The 15,084-nt window shown below is 42.5% G+C and overlaps 1 protein-coding gene across 1 annotated transcript in view; it reads left to right on the forward strand.

Moving 5' to 3' along the window:
* The first annotated feature begins 8,483 nt into the window (after window positions 1-8,483).
* The window catches only part of lrrc3 (leucine rich repeat containing 3), a 46,721-nt gene continuing 40,120 nt past the window's right edge, over window positions 8,484-15,084 (forward strand). The window contains exon 1 of the mRNA XM_052028930.1: window positions 8,484-8,590. The gene's annotated coding sequence lies outside the window, so the exon portion shown is untranslated. The remainder of the gene's footprint in view (window positions 8,591-15,084) is intronic.

The raw sequence follows: 15,084 nt of genomic DNA on the forward strand, positions 1-15,084 counted from the left end.
AAGACCATTCTAAATTTCATCTCACCTGGAACTTATTTGCTCTGTTAGGTCTATATTTGTACTAAAGGATCATTGCAAAGGAAAGATTAGTCCTTGTGTAAGATCTGTTCAGTAGTGGACGAAATCTTGGGTGTCAGATGTGACTGACTTTACCAGTGGCAAAGTGGAAAACACTCAAACAAGATGTTGATTGATTGGCCTGCTACAACCTGGCCAAGAGCCATCCCCTCTATGCATGCCAACCAATTTCTAGGCATGGGAGCTTTACACTTCATTTTAACCCATGTCATACACAGCATGTGAATGTGTCAGGAAAGAGCACAGAGAGCTTTACTTTGCATCAAAACTGTACTGGTCTTAGGCAGGAGAAGCATTACATGACAAAATGCCCACCTTTCTAGCAAGGTACGGTAGTGCAGTAGCCAAACAGCCATTCATCCTGCTTGAGGTCCAATAAAAAAGTATGGTTATTTTATTTGAACTTCAAGGTCAATATGGCTGAATTAAACTCTAACACATCCAAGGTCCATGCATGTCTGATTAATAGAAAGAGTCATTATATAGTGGCCAGTAAAGAGGGCTTCCCTAATTTTCTTCTTCTGAACCTCAGAGGATTTCAGCCAGTTATAGTGCCAACGCAATGAGGTGGATGAGGGCAGCCAATTCAATAAAGGCCTAAGTGATTTACAACAATGAAAATTTTTTTGAAATTGTATCATTGGTGCAATTTTGGAAGAATAGCAACCACTATGCACACAGCAAGTTCCCACAAACTGCAATGGAAATGACCAGATAATAAATTTTTATTGATGGCAGTTGAGAGATAATTATTGCAATATAGAACTTTCCTCTTCTTCCTTGAAACAAGAGGGCTTTTGCATCTACTGGGAAGACAAACAGAGCCTTGGTTTAACGTTCCATCCAGAAGATGGTACCTCTGATGGTGAAGCATTCCCCTATTGTTGCACGAGAGCATCTATGTAGATATTTGTACTCTGATCACTTGGATAGGACTTGAAGACCCAGTCTTCCAAGAGTTGTGCCTGTAGTAGGAGAGCACATGGCTGTCACGTGACAGTAACAACACTGACCCCTCTGGTCGGAAGACAGCATTGCTCCTCGGATCGGAAGTGACACCACTGTCAATCAAGGTGTGGCTCCACCCCACCCATCAGGTGTGGGCATAGGGATTGACCCTGGAAAGCACCTTTGTTCCTGAACCTGCCTGACCATTGGCCTGTCTAAATCACCTGGCCAGGCTCCACCCAGCACTATAAAAGAGTGTTGCACTGCCCTGGCCCTCTCTCTTTCGACTGCCCCAGGAGTAGTGAAACCACGCTGCAGAGACCACTGGTAAGAGTGTGCACCACCATGTGGTTTGGGAGCATCTTAGTCAGATTCCAGGGAGTGTTAGAGCCAATGCTCGTCTAGGTCAAGGTATTCAGGCATTGAAGTATTTATCCCTTGATAAGCTGTACCTTGTTTATTGTGTGTGTGTGTGTGTGTATCTCATCCTCACTGTGATTCCCCCTCACGTTCGCGGTCTCCTGCGTGTGTGTGTGCGAGTGTGTATCTGTTCCCATTCATTCTGTCCCCGAGTTTGCCTTTGTGATTAAACTACTTTTAAAATCCAAAGCCTGTGTACAGAACCCTCCATCTTTAAGATTCCAAAAGAACCTTTTCACACAACATTGCCACAGCTAAGAGAGCTTGGAATTCTCCCAGATTGTATGGATTAATATTACATTAAAAATATTCTTTTACATGGATGGAGTACTTTTGCTGTGAGATATTTTTGGCAGGAAAAATAATCAATTTAGTTTTGTGGAGGTACAGAAGACATGTATCCTCTGGAATTCAATATTGTATCAGGTTTTGTCTGAAAGTCAGCCTGCTGCTGCATAGGGCATGTTGGAACACAGTAACTTGCATCACTAATACTTCAAGGATTCTGCACATCTGTGGGAATAGATGTTTGTCCACTCAGAATGAATGGGGTGATTTTGATTTATAAATCATTTGGCAGCTGAACAGGTGACAGAAGTGAGGTGTTTTAATTATTTCTATATATTATTACGTATTTTCTTTACAGCCAGAAAAAAATAGATGAGAAAACTTCCAAAATGTTGTTGTTGCAGAGATTCAGAAGAAATGGAATGCTTTTGAAGAAGCTGGGCCGATTGTTGTAGTTGATAATAACTAGAGAGGAGACGCTATTAGCTGGAACAGATGAGGGAGTATCAACAATGCACCCTACATGGATAACAAATAACCTGTGAATATGGTGTCTTTCAGCTTCCATTGGGCATTTGAAAAGATGCCACATAAAAACTTACTGCACAAGATGAGAGTTCATGGTATTCAGAGTAATATATTGGCATGGTGGAAGATTAGTTAAGTAGGAATAATTAGTTAAGTAGGCAAGTGTAATAGGGATCACTGCTGGGAACTCAACTAGGACACCAGCCATTAGGTCCAGGGCACTTCTCAGCCTTTGGTCCCATTAGTTAACCTAATATTTTTCACTGGTAATAATGATATAGTAGCAGTGCACCTGAAGTTCTTCTGCAAAGTACAGAAATACAGATTATAAATTCATACTCATTTAAAACAACAAAATCTAACTGCTGACAAAGCCCATTGTTTCTGGCCTTGATTGTCCACATTTGAAAAAATAGTGTTCATCACATTAGCCTCTTCTTCAGCTGAGACTTTTATACTTCACCAGATAGTGCATCTAAGGGAAGACACTGAAGATTCCATCGGATTTCTCTGTGTTCAGCATTCCTCCCTCAATAAATCTCGCTCAACAGGTAGGGTTTCAGTAGAGTAAACAAGGAGAGTTGTGGCAGCAAGGTCATCAACAAGAGGACACAGATTTAAGATCATTGGCAAAAGAATCCGAGTTGGCATGTTTTTGTGAGCTACCTGAAATGGTTTTGGAATTCAGGATTCAGGAAGAACTTTCAAAAAGGGAATTGGATCAATACTTGCATGGAAAAGAGCAAGAGCATGGGATAAACCAGTCACAGTTGGTGCAGAAATGGTGGACTGAACACACCAGAAAAAGTCTGTGAGACCTCTTAATGCCTGGCAAAATGGTTCCCAGCAGAAATATAACTGAATTGAAGCAGTTAAACCTCAAATGAGACTGAGGCTTGAACTCATAATCTGTCTCAAAAGCAAGGGTACCAACACCTGACACCTAAAGACAATCAGCCAGTTTATTGAGTCCTCAGTCTCAACTGCAGACAGGCCCTGGCAGAGGTAACACATGGTACCTTTGAGGCTGAGGAAAATCAGAAATGTACCTTCATATTATTAGTGCCATATTTTGTCTGTAAGTACTCCTGTGAAGAACCATGTGAAGTTTTACTACATTAAAGGTGCTATATAAATGATGTTGTAAATACTGATCAGGTAACAGCCTCCATTCTCCCCGCCAGGATGGCTGGATGGTAAAATAAACTACAAAGATGAAAATGGTGTTGGTATTGGTTTATTATTGTCACTTGTACCGAGGTACAGTGAAAAACTTGTCTTGCATATCGTTCGTACAGATCAATACATTACACGGTGCATTGAGGTAGTACAGGGTAAAAACAATAACAAAATACAGACTAAAGTGTCATAGCTACAGGGAAGTGCATTGCAGGTAGACAATAAGATGCAAGGTCAAACAAGGTAGATTGTGAGGTCAAGAGTCCATCTGATCATATAAGGGAACCGTTCAATAGACTTATCACCGTGGGATATAGAAGCTGTCCTTAAGCTTGATGGTATGTGCCCTCAGGCTCCTGTATTTTCTGCCTGACGGGAGAGGAGAGAAGAGAGAATGACCCGGGTGGGTGGGGTCTTTGATTATGCTGGCTGCTTCACCAAGGCAGTGAGAGGTATAGACAGAGTCCATGGAGGGGAGGTTGGTTTTCGTGATGCACTGGGCTGTGTCCACAACTCTCTGCAGTTTCCTGAGGTCATGGGTAGACCAGTTCCCATACCAAGCTGTGATGCAGCCAGATAGGACGCTTTCTATGGTGCATCGATAAAAGTTGACGTGTGTCAAAGGGGACATGCCAAATTTCTTTAGCCTCCTGAGGAAGTAGAGGCGCTGGTGAGCTTTCTTGGCCGTAGCGTCTACGTGGTTGGACCAAGACAGGCTATTGGTGATTTTCACTCCCAGGAACTTGAAGCTCTCAACCCTCTCGACCTCAGCACTATTGATGTAGACAAGTGCATGTACACCGCCCCTTTTCCTGAAGTCAATGACTTTTTGGAAATGGAAAGAAAATACAAAAATAAGTCCTGCTGGAGATTAACATAGCTCATGAGAGAATAATTTTCGGCTTTGCACTGAATCACAAGTGAAACTAAGCAAGTCTGAAGTACTCTAAATTTAGTGCATAATTTTCCATACTGATGAGCTTTAGATGTGATTGCTGTCATTGACATCCCGCAGAGAGAAGTGCACTAAATTGTTCAAAGTAAATTGTGCATCCATATTATATGAATTTTTGTTCATTTCAGTTCTGTACCTTAAATTTATATTGGTATTAAACTAATCACTGAGATTTAATGGACTGCACGTGCTGCTTTGAGATCAGTAACATGACATGTTTATTTTAAAAGTCAACCAGTGGTTTTAACAATTTGACTTGTGTGCCAGCACTTTAAAACATCAAATCAGTCAGTCCCACCGCTGTCCCTATTACAAAATCATACAGTGTACAACGAGGTCTGTTGTCCTGAGTGTTCAGCTCACAATAACTGGTTTACTTATAATCAGTTAATGATGCGGTTAAAACATCCCAAACAAGAATTTGACATGGATGTGCACAGGAATTGAAATTTGACCATACTTGGAGGGGGCATTTTATATGCACACCTGCACACATCCTTAGTGTGCTGAATAGTTAATGGGGGAAGCGTACTTCTTCTACCACCCCACCCCCACACTGTATCCCTACCCCTGATTTAAGAGGTGTAACACATAGAGAAATGAAACCCCTTTTGTTTCATTTTCTGTTTTCTGAATTTGTCAATTTTTTAAGTGGATATAGATCAGTAGATGAGAAAATAAAACCACCCTTTCACCACTTGCCTGTGAATTACATTATGTGAAGCTCATTAAGAGATGACAATTTGGCACTACAGTGTGAAGATGTAGGCTCTGGCAGGCTCTCAGGGAAGCTAGCATATCATCTGAGTTTAATTGAGTCCCCTGGTCATGACCACAAGGCACCATGATGTGGGTTTGCATGCGTAATCCTCCAGCCATTTCACATTAAGAGGTCTCACAGGCTTTTACACTGGTGCCCTATCTGCACTTTAAACTTTGCTTCCTGGCGAGTCCATAATGAATGCTCGTGGGGTTTCGCTCAATAATTCATGGTTAGTGAGAGCACACTGGGGCCAATGCTCTGACATCTGTTGTCATGGCAACATGATGCTGCTCTTTTGTTGCCATTGGCACAAGTGATGTGAACCTCACCCCTCCCACCACCACTTTTTGAAGTGTCATCACTGTCATAAACAGCATCCAATTTATGCACAGGAAGATCCCACAGGCAAGCATGTAGCAATAATCAGATAATGTATTTTAGTGATATTTGCTGTATATAACAATTAGCTAGGACACAGGGGAGAACTTCTCTACTTTAAAATAGTGTCAAGGGATCTTTTACATTCATCTGAGAGGGCAAGTGGAAGACTGCTTTAATGACTCATCCAAAAGACACACACCCTGAGTACTTGGATCAACAGGACTGTATTCAGACAAAACTTTGAGACTGAATCACTGAAAGCTATCAGAATGGATTTTTTTTCTCTTTTGTATGGCTATCTGGCATAAGAGTAGATCTACAACTATAATTTAACATTTAGCTGTTGAAGTCAAATAATTGCATCTGGGGTGGCAGGGTGTATAACTGCTATACCTCCATGTTTAAATATTGCACACCTCTATTGTCTGTTTCCCACTGCCACATATTGGAGAAGTTATTAATTTCCATTTGTACATTGATTGTCTACTAAGATTTTTGCAGGTGTGATTTAGAGATTACTGTTACAGTACATAGACCATTTTGACCTCTGGTGAGTTCCAAGTTTCATTAGGGTTGAACTTGCCTCGCTGGAGATTGAATGTGTGGATCTGAGGACTTGGTCGTCTTCGAAGGCTTGCAGAGGATGGTAGGTGGTAACCTTTAAAACTAATCCATCTACTAGTTGAGTAAACATCAACCAGCTATATCCTGATCCTCAGAACAACAATTCAATTCAGATCAGTTACCAAAGAAGAGTTTAGGGGCTAGGCAGCTGAAGGCATTGATTGAAACCAGAAATTAAACTACGATCTCTGTCTTCTGACTACTCTAGTACTGTACTATAAGCAATAAGTCAACTTAACTAACTTAATGACCCTCCTTAAAGATGACTATTGTGTGCTACAGGGACTCTCTGACAAGACTGGAATCAAGCATCGAATTTGTAACTGCTCCATTGCTTTTAAAGCTGAATGTACTTGCATTACCCCTTCAGGCGATGCATTAAGGATCATAACAACTCAGTATTCTTCTCATATGGTCCTGGTCCTTTTGCCAATGGCTTTCAGTCTGAGTCCTCTGAATACTGATCTTGAAAGTGGAACTATTTTCTTTTTACTAACTTTGTTAATGGCCATCACCATTTAATATGCCCCTGTTAAAACTCCCCTTAACTTTCTCTGTTGCCAACTTCTCTAGCCTTTCAGTATAACTGAAATGCTTCACCCCTGGAACTATTTAGTAAATCTCCTCTGCGCCATCTGCAAGGCTCTGTCAATGACTTTGAAAACAGTACATGGAAAAGGAACAATCTCATTTCGAATGAAATCCCTTGTGCTTCAGTCACAATTCATAGGCAGAATCAATTCATTCCTGTTTGTTTTTGAAGTGCAATGCCTTGGGGAACCTTCAGTAAGGAAGTGGAATCCTTTATTGTCAAAACAGGCATTCTGATCTCTATTTTTAACACTGCACATGTTCAGGGAGTCATGGAGATGACCTTAATATTTCCATGTTTATGATGTTATAGAAAATGCAAATATTCTTTGTACATTAATTGGATTTTAAAATATGTAGTGCTGTCCTCTCCAATATACCAACAGGTAACTGGTTCTAATCACTTCATGATTATACAGCCAGATTTCAATGAGAGCATTAATCTCTGAGCCAGAGGTTATGAGTTTAAATCCCATTTCAGTTCTTAACCATAAAATCTAGAATAACATCTCTATAGAGTGAGTGGTGCAGGTGAGATGTAAAACTGAAGCCCTATTTACTTTTGAGCTCATGATACTATTTTGAAGAAACAGTTATGCTCCCTAGTATCCTGGCCAAGACTTATTCCTCAATCAGTTGTTATAAACACATTATCTGGACTTTATCATTTGGTTGTTGTGGGAGGCCTTTCTGTATGCAAATTGGCTGCCACATTTCTGACACGTATTGACTGCAATTCAAAAGTGTTTCATTTGCTGTAAAATGTGTTTGGATGCTCTGTGTTTGTGAATAGCACTATAAAAAGTGTGTAAAAAGGAAAATTTTCAATTCGGTAGTTTTTCCCTACCTAAATTTCCCTTATTCTCCAAACACTTAAGATAGCCCTTAGAACTTAGCTCTTTGGCCAAGCTTTTGTATACTGGTCCCAATATTTCCTTCTGTGCTTGGTGTCCGATTTGGTCTGAGTGCTTCTATGAAGGCACATAAAAGATGCTATTAAAGCATCATTCTGCAGAGTAAGGCAGGTTGAATGTGAGGTACTGGTTTGCAAAGCAGGGTCCATCATCTCAGCTGTATCACTTTGCAGAGCTCCATGCAGTGCATTAAGCACCCTCCCTCCTTTGCAGTGGGCTAGAGGCCTTAACTTCATTGGATGGGGCAAAAGAAAGTGATCTTTCACCAAGTTCTGACATATTATAAACTCAGGAACACCTTCTTTACATAGGATTTCATGCTTCACTTGGGTTGGAAGTGGGGAAGTGGGTAAAGTAAGTATCTGATCCTAGACCACTCTATTACCACAAGGTGAGTCAGGTTACAAGTAAGGGTTATCCTCCCTATATCTTAACACTAATCTCCAACTCTCTTCTCCCCCAACATGCTACCGCCACGTCTGCCCCCTCCTGCTTTCCCTTACCACCACCAGCATCCTCACTACATTTGCCCTGGCATTCTGGGGATCCAGGAGTCTATTTGCTTCTAGTGACTTGGTTTGGAGGATTGCCCAATAGAGGGCAGGAAATGCATATTCTGGACACTGCAACCCAGGAGAAATTAAAAATGGCACTGCAAGTTGTACTTTCCTTTGAATTGCTTTGTTCATTAGTTATAAACCTTATGAGTTTCAGGAAAAATGGCTGCTTCAGAGTCAAGGTTCTGCCAGTTCAGTCTGGCAGAGTCTTTCTCAGTGGCACTGAGATGACAGTGTGCCATGACAATGAACATGTTGAGCAAGTCAATAGGAAAACGAAGTGAGCCTCTGTGCCTGAGCTGGCGAGTTTTACTTGCAGAGTCGGGAGTTGGAGCGAGATTTTGATCAGGACGCTTGAAAAGAGGTGAGTCTCTGTGCCTAAGCTTGTGAGTTTCACTTTGCAAGAGCCTAAATGAGGTACATTTGCAAATTGTTACCTGCTGATTTGCTTATCAACAGCAGCAAATAAAGGTAAGGCAAGTATCAGCGGAGCAGCCATTTTGGGAATGGCCATTGTGTCAGTGGCTCAGTGTTGGAGTGGGGAGCTGAGGCTTTGGTTCAAGAGGCTTCCGCGAGAAGAGGCGAAGGTAAGTCTCCGGCAAGTGTCTTTCTTCCTTTCTTTGATTTGGTGGTCCCTGTAGTGCAGAGTACTGAGAATGGCTCCAGGGTCAGTAGTGTGTTCCGCTTGTGAGATGAGCCTGTTCTGGGAGACATCCAGTCTCCCTGATGACTACATCTGCACGAGGTGCATCCAGCTGCAGCTCCTTACAGACTGTGTTAGGGAACTGGAGCTGCAGCTGGATGACCTTTGGCTCCTACGGGATAACGAGGAGTACATAGACAAGAGCTACAGAGAGGCAGTCACTCCGAGGCTGCTGGAGGCAGGTAGCTGGGTGACTGTCAGAAGAAGGACAGAGAATAGGCAGATAGTGCAGAGTACCCCTGTGGCCGTTCCCCTCAATAACAGGTATACCACTTTGGCTACTGTTGGGTGGGACAGCCTACCAGAGGAAAGCCGTAGTGACCAGGTCTCTGGCACTGAGCCTGAACGTGTGGTGCAGAAGGGAAGGGGGGAGAAGAGGAGAACGGTATGATAGGGGATTCCATAGTAAGGGGGGCAGACAGGAGATTCTGTGGACATGAAAGAGACTCCTGGATGGTATGTTGCCTCCCTGGTGCCAGGGTCAGGCATGTCTCGGATCGGGTCCACAGCATTCTGAAGGAGGAGGGTGAACAGCCAGAGGTCATGGTACATATTGGTACCAAAGACGTGGGTAGGAAAAGAGATGAGGTCCTGAAGAGGGAATATAGGGAGTTGGGTAGGAAGCTGAAAAGCAAGACCTCAAGGGTAGTAATCTCTGGATTGCTGCCTGTGCCATGTGCCAGTGAGGGTAAGAATAGGATGATTTGGCAGATGAATGCGTGGCTGAGGAGTTGGTGCAGGGGACAGGGTTTCAGATTTATTGATCATTGGAATCTCTTCTGGGGAAGGTATGACCTGTACAAAACGGACAGGTTACACCTGAACTGGAGAGGAACCAATATTCTTGCGGGCAGGTTTGCTAGAACTGTTGGGGAGGGTTTAAACTGGTTAGGCAGGGGGATGGGAACCAGAGTGATAGGTCAGAGCTTGGTTCATTTAGTGTACAAGTAGATACAGAGTGTAGAAAGACTGTGAGGAAGGATAGGTGGTTGAAAGGGCAAAATTGCAGTCAGTTGGATGGGCTGAAGTTAATGCGAGAAGTATCAGGTACAAGGGTGATGAACTTAGAGCGTGGGTAAGTACGTGGAACTATGACGTGGTGGTCATTACAGAGACTTGGCTGTCGCAAGGGCAGGAATGGCTGCTGGATATTCCAGGGCTTAGATGTTTCAAAAGGGACAGGGACAGAGGTAAAAGAGGTGGGGGAGTGGCTTTGCTGATCAGGGACAGTGTCACGGCTGTAGAAAGGGAGGATGTCCTGGTGGAATCATCCACTGAGTCAGCGTGGGTGGAAGTCAGAAACAGGAAGGGAGCGATCACTCTATTGGGAGTATTCTACAAACCCCCCCAATAGCAGCAGAGATGCTGAGGAGCAGATCGGAAGGCAGATTTTGGAGAGGTGCAAAAATGACATGGTTGTTGTCATGGGTGATTTCAACTTCCCTAATATTGATTGGCACCTCCTTAGTGTAAAGGGGATAGATGGGGTGGAGTTTGTTCGGTACAGGAAGGATTCCTGACACAGTATGTGGACAGGCTGACTAGAGGAGAGGCCATACTGGACCTGGTACTGGGCAATGAGCCTGATCAGGTTTCTGATCTCTGTGGGAGAGCAGTTTGGAGATAGTGCCCATAACTCCTTGACCCTTACCATCGCCTTGGAGAGGGAATGGAGCAGACGATTTAGGAAAGTATTTAACTGGGTGGAGGGGGAATTATGATGCTATTAGGCAGGAACTTGGGAGCATAAATTGGGAACAGATGTTCTTGGGGAAGTGCACAGCGGAAATGTGGGGGTTGTTTAAGGACTATATCCATGGGGTTCTGGATAAGTTTGTCCCATTGAGGCAGGGTAAGGATGGTAGAGTGAAGGAACCGTGGTTGACACGAGATGTAGAATATCTTGTCAAGAGGAAGAAAGAAGCCTACCTAAGGTTTAGAAAGCATGGATCAGATAGGGCTCTGGAGAGATACAAGGTAGCCAGGATGGAGCTTAAGAATGGACTTAGGTGAGCTAGAAGAGGGCATGAGGTCCTTGGCAAGTAGGATCAAGGAAAACCCCAAGGCATTCTACATGTATGTGAAGAATAAGAGGATGACTAGAGTGAGGGTAGGACTGATCAGAGATAAAAGAGGAAACATGTGCCTGGAGTCAGAAGAGGTAGGGGAGGTCCTCAATGAATACTTTGCTTTGGTATTCACCAGAGAGAGAGACCTTGACATTTGTGAGGATGGCGTACAACAGGCTAATATGCTAGGGCATGTTGATGTGAGGAAAGAGGATATGCTGGAACTATTGAAAGACATTAGGACAGATAAGACACTGGGGCCAGATGGGATATATCCAAGGTTATTACGGGAAGCGAGGGAAGAGAGTGCTGCGCCTTTGGCAACGATCTTTGTGTCCTCACTGGCCACAGGAGTAGTACTGGATGATTGGAGGATGGCAAATGTTGTTCCTTTGTTTAAGTGGTGAGCAAATTACTGGAGAAGATTCTTAGAGACAGGATTTATGGGCATTTAGAGAAACATAGGCTGATTAAGGACAGTCAGCATGACTTTGTGAGAGGCAGATCGTGCCTCACAAGCCTGATTGAATTCTTTGAGGATGTGACAAAGCACATCAATGAAGGTAGAACAGTGGATGTAGTGTACATGGATTTTAGTAAGGCGTTTGATAAGGTTCCTCATGGAATGCTTATTCAGAAAGTCAGGAGGCATAGGATCCAGGGAAACTTGGCTGTGTGGATTCAGAATTGGCTCACCCATAGAAGACAGAGGGTGGTGGTAGATGGAGCGTATTCTGCCTGGAGCCCCATTATAGGAAGGACATGGAAGTTATGGAGAGGGTGCAGAAGAGGTTTACAGGGATGCTATCTGGATCAGAAGGCATGTGCTATAAGAAGAGCTTGGAAAAACTATGGTTGTTTTACCCTGGAACAGCAAAGGCTGAGGTGAGACCTGATAGAAGTTTATAAAATTATGAGACACATAGATGGAGTAGACAGCCTGTATCTTTTTCCCAGGGTCAAAATGTCTGGAGGGCATGCATTTATTGTGAGAGAGGGAAAGTTCAAAGGAGATGTGTGGGGCAAGTTTTTTTACACAGACAGTGGTGGGTGCCTGGAATGTGCTGCCAGGTATGGTGGTGGAGGTAGATATGATAGAGGTGTTTAAGAGGTTCTTAAATAGGCACATGAGTACGTAGAGAATGGAGGGATATGGACCGTGTGCAGGCAGAAGGGATTAGGTGTCATTCACTTAATTAGTTCAGCACAACATCGTAGGCCAAAGGCCTTTTCCTGTGCTGTACTGCTCTATGTTCTAACTGATGGCAGGAGTGGGAAGGCAGATGCCAGCTGATGAAACATCATCCGAACAGATTTGGCAGCTTTAAGCTTGGTTCAGATTTGTACCCAGACTAGTGAAGTGGAAGCCTGCATCCCTTGTCAGCTAGCTGTAATTGAGAAGTGGTGGAAGGATCTGAGCTGCCAGAATCTAACTGCCAGCTCATTGTGCATAATGACCCCACTGTGCAAAGACTGGCTACGTTCTTGGCACTGAATTGGTTGCCCCACTCCTTGGAGTTACAGAAGTAGGTAGTGTAGAGAAGCAAGATAGGAAGGCAAGGGCTAAGGAAAAGACATTATGTGAGGGCTGATGATGGCTGCATGAAGCAGCAAAGAGATCACTGTGGAAGATTTGTACTTATGTAGCTCCTACACAACCTTGGGGTATTCCAAAGAACTCTGCAGAAAATGAAGTATTTTGAAATGCAACCGCTTTCATAATGTAGGAGAAAAACCACCTAATTTTGTGCAAGATCCCGTAGTAACATAATAAAGGTGAAGATATCTGTCTTTGAAAGATGACTTAACTCCTTAGAAATCATAAATAAACACATCTCAGCATTCAGAGTTTACACAATAAAACTCCAATAATCCACGATCTGATGATTCAGAAATCCCAATGGTTCAGCATCTAGCTCATCAGGTGATGTTTGCCACATTTACCACTAACTGGGGCCCAGTTCCTATGCTGCATCCCACTCACTGGGGGCCCAGTGTCTGCAATCCCTTTAATTTACCTGCTTCACTGGAAAATTTCTTTTGATACACTGTAACATCAAAAAAAGTAATTTAAAAATGTGGTTAAGAAACAACATCCAGTACTCACGAATATCAATGTGCTGGATTATCAGAGTTTTACTCCAGATGACTTCATGCACATAAAACTAGCTCAAAAAGCAGATTTAAAGCTGTGACTTTTTAAATAGATTGATGCAATACAAGCACAGAGGCAAAAGGCAATTTGTCCAACATATTTTCCTAACTAACCAATGGTCATCATCATACAGTTGTCTGTGGAAGCAGATTTAAAGCTGTGACTTTTTAAATAGATTGATGCAATACAAGCACAGAGGCAAAAGGCAATTTGTCCAACATATTTTCCTAACTAACCAATGGTCATCATCGTACAGTTGTCTGTGGGATCTTTAATTGCGCAAATTGGCTGCTGCATCTCTTCATTACAACAGTGGCTGCACTTCAAAAGTATTTCATTCTGTTCCCTTATTTCCTTCACCATCTTATCTGCATCAAGGCTTCTCTCAATAACTTCACAGATAGCTGTATCAGTTCCAGCTCAGATTGCAGGTTGTAGTTTCTAAGTCCCATGCCAGAGACTTGAACACAAAGGTTGACATTCCATGAGCAGTATTGAGGGAGTCTTCTATTAGGTGGGATCTTACACCTAGGTACTGTCTCCTTTTTGAGATCACCTAATTTATTATTACACTTACTTTCCAAATGCAATTGGCAAGAAATAGATAGAAAAAATGAAAACTTCAATATCATGAGACCTGAACTTCATTAAGGGTCCTAAAGAAGAGTCCTGACCCTAAACGTTGACCGCCTGCTTTTCTCCATGGATGCTGCCTGGCCTGCTGAGTTCCTCCAGCATCATCGTGTTTTTCACTAAGGGTCATTGTTTCTAATAAAGGGTTCCTATACATTTACCAGATCTGCAGGACTACCAACTTTAGTCGCTGCTGATCAGGCCATTGTGATAAGGACTGGCTGCACACCCCCAATGAGCAGAGCACAGGAGCCATCTGAATAGCACTGTCAGCAGATGTCATTCTAAACATGGACTCATTTTGAAAGGGGACCTTAGCTTAAATTCAGTGGACCATTGGGCAAGGGGTGGCCCATTTTCTTCAAACTGTGCCACGGTTAGACCAGTTGCATGTTTCCTTATCAACTTGCTGCCTTTTATTTATCCAGATGCCTAATTTAAGTTCAATTCCCTTTTCTGCTGCATTTACAATCAGCAACACTTCTTGCATATTTGCTGCATCCTATAGAATCCACGAAAGAGATCTGGGTGACAGTAGTTCAGAACCACCAAGCTGCAGTAATGGTAGATTAAGAGACTGAGTATGCTTCTACCCTGTGGAGGACAGGTCAGGGAGATATTTGAAGTAATGCAATTAAGCTGTCTCAATAAACACCAGAGGACAAGTTGGGAGCAGTTTTAATCAAACAGAAGGCATTATCCTATTTATTAACCCGGTACTAAAACTTAGCATTTTACAAAAGTCTGGTCTGTAGAATATGGTGTTTTAAGCATAAATAAAAGGGAAGACAGGACATTGCTGCCTCCTCTCTCCAACTTATGACCATAGTGCCTTCAATTAAATGGGGATCTTGATGCTTTCCTTCATTACAATTGTGAAATTAATGTCATTAAAGTGATATAAGTTCCTCTATTCATTTAAACTGTGACATAGCATTAACATTATGTAAATTGACTTCTTGCATTTAAATTATAACTAGCATTTCTCATTAAAAAGGTGATCATTGAGCTTCTTTTATTTGACACCAATGCCTTTTTTCATTTAAGCTGTGACGTCACTACCTTCCCTTAAATTGCGACATCAATGTCTTCACTTAAGTTGCGGCATCAACAACTCCCTCCATTTAATTTGTGATATCAATACCTCCTTTAATTCCAGTTGTGATGTCAATGTTTTGTTTTCAGTTGTGACATCAGTGCCTCTCATTTTTATAGTGACAACAAATGAATTTAAAATTTCAACCTAATTTGCTGGGATTTGAGCTCACTTTCTAGAATCCTTCTCCATCCTTTTATTA

This window comes from Pristis pectinata, chromosome 1, assembly GCF_009764475.1.
Source record: "Pristis pectinata isolate sPriPec2 chromosome 1, sPriPec2.1.pri, whole genome shotgun sequence".
NCBI classification, from domain to species: domain Eukaryota; kingdom Metazoa; phylum Chordata; class Chondrichthyes; order Rhinopristiformes; family Pristidae; genus Pristis; species Pristis pectinata.